The following is a 4,765-nucleotide window of genomic DNA, read 5'->3' as shown; positions in this document are numbered from 1 at the left end:
CAGCCCCGCACCTTTTTTTTTTTAAATTTTTTTAATTTTTAAACATTTATTTATTTATTTATTGTGTGTGTGGCCAGCTCAGCCCACCAGGGGGCGGGGCTGGCTGGCATGTGGTGCTGGGGGATCGAACTGCGGTCCCTGTGCTTTCCCAAGCTTGTTCCAAGTAGGTGCTTTAGACCACTGAGCCATCTCGCCAGTCCCTTTTTTTTTTTTTTTTTTTTAAGGTGGAACTGAGAATTGAACTCAGATCCTTGCACTTGCCAGGGAAGTGCTTATTCTACTGAGCCATCTCACCAGCCCCACACCTTTATTTTTAAACATACACATTTTTTAAAATGTAACTCATACAGTGTCTTGAATACTGAGCAATATGTTCGATTTTAATTGATTTCTTTAAAGTCAATATTTACATAAAAAAGAATTTCGTGTGCTTTTACACTGGTATGCATGAAGGAAAACATGAAGGACCTCTCTGGAAAACATGAAGGACTGCTGGTAAATATTTATTGGCAAATATTTGTTCAGCTCTTGCTGCGGACATGGTAGTCTCTCGACACCAGTGGAGGTAAAACATGAATAAGGTATACTAAGCTTTAAGGGTCAATCTTTTTGTTTTGTTTGCAGTTCAGGCTGGCCTTAAACCTTCTATGTGGTCCAGGGTGGCCTGAACTTGGACCGATCCTTCTGCCTCACCCTCCCCAGGGCTAGGGTTATGGGCGTGCACCACCGAGCCCAGCACCTTTAAGGGTTCACAGTCTCACAAATTTTGAAAAAGCCGTTTTTCTCTACTATGACTAAAACCCAATTATAAAATCAATATTAGAAAATAATACTGACATTTTGGGGATATAAACACATTAAAAATATTACGCTTACATAGGAAAAGAAACAGGAAGTGGAAGAGGGTAGACAGCAAAGATGGGGAAACTAAGCTTATGGGGGGGGGCTGGTGGCACTTGCCGCACTTTGACAGACTGGCAGGAAGACTGCAAATTCAAGCCTAGATTGAGCAATTTAGGGACTTAGGGAGACCCTGTCTTACAAAAATAGTAAAAGATATGGGGCCGGGGAGATGGCTCAGTGGAATAAGCGCTTCCCTGGCAAGCGCAAGGGCCTGAGTTCAATCCCCGGTTCTGCCAAAAAAAATAAATAAATTTAAATAATAATAATAATAATAATAAAGATGTGAACGAATAGCTCAGTGAGAAGGCCCTAAAACCAACCCCCAAGTACCGAAGAAAATCAAACCCCAAACTTAGGCGGAAGCGGGGCCAAAGGGCTTGAGAACTGGGCTTAGCGTCACATTATACAACTGGTTACGTTCAGATGTTGAAAATGAGGCCACACTCAAATATACGCGTCCTAAAGCAAAGTACGCGTTAAATGCAATTCCTATTTTGGCTAAGACGGCCTGCACCTCCCTGTGCTCCCGGCACAGCCGACTTTTCGCAGGGCGTTTACGTGACGATGCCCGGAAGACGCCTCTGCATCCACGCCCGGCGTGCTCCCGGTTAACCGCCCCGCGTCCCCGCGACCCCAGCGTAGGCCCCCAACTCCACGAGGCGGCCTAACCGCTGCCGCCAAGGTAACGCAGCGACCCCGTCCGCTTCAGATTTCGAGTCCTGGAGGAGCTGGCCTTGCCGAGGATCCGCATGTTTAGCTGCTCCGCTTTTCAGACGCAGCCAGATGTGTGCAAGAGGTATTATTTTGGGGGAAATCACTGTGCTCCGGCAGCAGGCAGCGTCCGGGACAGCGGCTTCCCCAGCTCCGCCCCGCGGCCACCCCACTCCCCTCTTCACGCCCCGCCCCATTCTCTGCTCACCCCGCCCCTCCTCCCCCCGCCCTCTGCGCGGACTCGGCCCCGCCCCGCCCACGTAAAGGCCACGCCCTAGCCTCTGGTCCCGCCCCTATCCTGAAGAACCCAATGAGCGTCCACGCAGGCCCCATCCCATGGCTGAGGGAGCCAATGTGTGGCCTCCGCCCTGCCCAGCAGAGGCCCCACCTCCGTGCTCGCCCTCTAGGCGCCACCTCCCTCCGGGGCGTTGCCGTGGCCACTCCGCCGCCTCGCGCGGACCCCAATGCCGCCCCCTCCGCGGATCCCTCCCCTGGCGGCCTGGCACCGCCCTCGCTCCCTCCCCGCCGCGGTGACTCACGGAGCGGGAGGCGGAGGCCGAAGCGGCCGCTCCCGCTTGTGCTGCTGCCGCCGCCGCCGCGGCTGCTCGGGCTGAGCGCGCTCCGGAACAGGCCGCACGCGCCGCGACCGGGACCCTCACTCCCGCCGGCTCTGCCGGGTCGGGCGGCCCAGGTAAGCGCGAGGCCCTCTGCGCCCTCAGCGCCGGGTCCGCGCTGCGCCGGGGTCGGAAGCCGCGGCCCTTTGTCTCCTGGGAAGGGGCGTTGGAGGGCGCCCCGACCCCGCGGGAACCCCAGCCTGGTTCCGAGGCTCTGGGCCGGGCTCCGCCTCCCGGCCAGGCTACCCTCCTGCCCCTCCCCGCCGCCACAGGTGTCCGCGCGACGCCCATCCTGTTGCTCACCGCTGAGGTTGTCATGCCCTGTCTGCCCTCCCGGGTTCCATGCCTCCTGTACTCCCTCACCTGCACCCTGCTCGCTGCATCCTGACTCCCCGTGTGTCCATCACTGCCAAGATCTGGCCTCCCGCCTGCCCTTGTCATTCTACTTTTCCCTGCCCAGTGTTCCTAGAAGGCACATTTTGCAGGCAACGTGTCTCACCTACCTGGCGGGACATGTACGTGAACCTGCAAAATTAACCACTTGGAACCCAAAATCACACTTGTCGCCTCCTTTTCATTGCTTCATCCCAACTGCTTTCCCCCTCCAAACCCTCTGGATGTTTTTCCCCAACCTCTTCAGGCCCTCCCTCTCCCGGACCGGGTACTTAGCTGCTCTGGTATTTGCTACCTGTGTCAAGCTCATGCAAAGGCCAGTGGAGCCAAGCTATTGGCCACAGATCCAGAGTTTTCTGAATCATGAGACATGTGGCTTGCAACACCTCCTGTTTGGGGATCTGTCTCAGCTAGAGCTGTTATTTTGTCTCCTGTCACTCAGATCTTAAGACTGTGTGCCTGGCCAACTGCTGGGTAAATTGAGGTACAGGGTGTGCTGGCAGGGGAGCCAGAGACAAGTCGGAATTAGTTAGTCTTGAGGTTCTTTCAGTCCGTAAGTGCTCTGGCTCTCAGCTCCTGGCACTGGGCTCTCAGTCCTGGCTCTGGACCCTAAGTGATAACTGATCTCTGGGCCATTAAAGTGTGCAGAGGTGCCAGCAATTCCTGGGGTGTAAAACAGGACTTTAAATCATAAACCAGGGTGCCAGTGTTCAGTGCCTGTGTGTGGGTCACGGCTTCCTGGTACAGTTAGTGGTCCTTTAGTATTTATGCAGGACAGGGTTCATTCATGCACCAGTGAGCCCCGAGTAAACCAGGCACCATGCCCTACACTGGTGCCTCAGCAAGGAGGGCAGACACAGTTCTGCCCTCCTGGAGGTGACAGTCTAAGGACAGAGAAGGACAGATGACCAGTGTGTGAACAAATAAGCAGACCCAGTCATCCTGGGAGTGGTCAGTGCCTTGGAGACAGGTCGGAGCCAGGACATGAGGAATATCTAGATGAAAAAAAAAGAAATGATTTGTAGATTGTAAGAATTTGTGTTTTACCCCAAGTACAGTTGGAAGCCATCAGAGTATTGCAAGCATAGAGGTGTTAAGATCTGAAAAAATTTGAAAAGATATTGGTGTAGAGGCAACATTATGCCGAGCAAATTGAAATGAGGGATACAGGCTGCCTGACCATTGCAGCCACCCTGCAGGAGAGGATGGTGGCTGAAGGGACCTTGGTGGTGGCAGTAAAATTGGAGGGGACTTTCCCCTTGGGACAAGCTGAGAGCTGGAAAGCAGAACTTTGGGGAACCAAAACTGAGAGTTCAGTGTCGGCTAGAGAACATCTTTTCTCTCTTTCTTGGGGAGTATCACTACATAGCCCAGTCTAGCCTCAAACTTCTGCAGAGCCCAAGCTGACCTGGAACCTGCTTGCCTCCTGAGTGCTGGAATTATAGGTATGCACTGTCATGCTCAGCCCTAGTGGAGGATTTCCAGACTGACAATGCTCAGACTTCATTCAGCACGTCTTTTTCAGGATCTGTTTTGAGGCCCAACTGTGCAGGATTGGAGGAGAGTTTCTGGGTTTAAACCCAGCCGGAGGCGGAGGCAGAACACTCTGAGCTCCCTTCCACACACTGCTGCATTACTGCCTTGCCTCGTGTGAGCTGTCAGTGCAGAGCTGTTGGAGCAGCTGAGGGGGTGGCCTGGTGCAAGTAAGGCCTTGGGTTACACACCCAGTATGGTTAGGAAAGAAGAAAAAAGAAAAGAAAGACAAACTGGGACTGTTCTCTCAGAACACCTGAGTGGCCCTGATCCTGAGCTATTAACTAGTCTAAAATTTGCACCCCAGTTTTTGTGGGGTCTCAAATTCCAGCTGTCAAAATGAGTGCCTTGGAGACCAGAATCCAGTTTAGTTTGTTGCTGTTATTTTATTTTATTTGTGTATTTTAGGGAAGGGTCTACAGGGTGTTCAGGGTCTCATTACTAGATTGGACTCGTGGTGATCCTCTTGTTTACAGCCTCCCAAGAACTGGGATTACAGGCTCGTGCCACCACACCCAGTCTCAATTGCTGTCTCTGCGCTCCAGGGGTGAGGCTGGCATGGCAGGCCTGGGGATCGAACCCCCGGCCCCTGCGCCAGCTTGCAAGCGCTT

At 53.3% G+C, this 4,765-nt stretch overlaps 1 protein-coding gene across 1 annotated transcript in view; it reads left to right on the top strand.

The window, feature by feature from the left end:
* Positions 1 to 2,055: 2,055 nt before the first annotated feature.
* The window catches only part of Ctnnbip1 (catenin beta interacting protein 1), a 39,584-nt gene continuing 36,874 nt past the window's right edge, over positions 2,056 to 4,765 (top strand). The window contains exon 1 of the mRNA XM_004639641.2: positions 2,056 to 2,305. The gene's annotated coding sequence lies outside the window, so the exon portion shown is untranslated. The remainder of the gene's footprint in view (positions 2,306 to 4,765) is intronic.

Source organism: Octodon degus, unplaced genomic scaffold (genome assembly GCF_000260255.1).
Source record: "Octodon degus isolate 3935 unplaced genomic scaffold, OctDeg1.0 scaffold00113, whole genome shotgun sequence".
Taxonomy (NCBI): Eukaryota; Metazoa; Chordata; class Mammalia; order Rodentia; family Octodontidae; genus Octodon; species Octodon degus.
The sequence above is the reverse complement of the archived record's forward strand: the minus strand, read 5'-3'. Positions and strand labels throughout refer to the sequence as shown.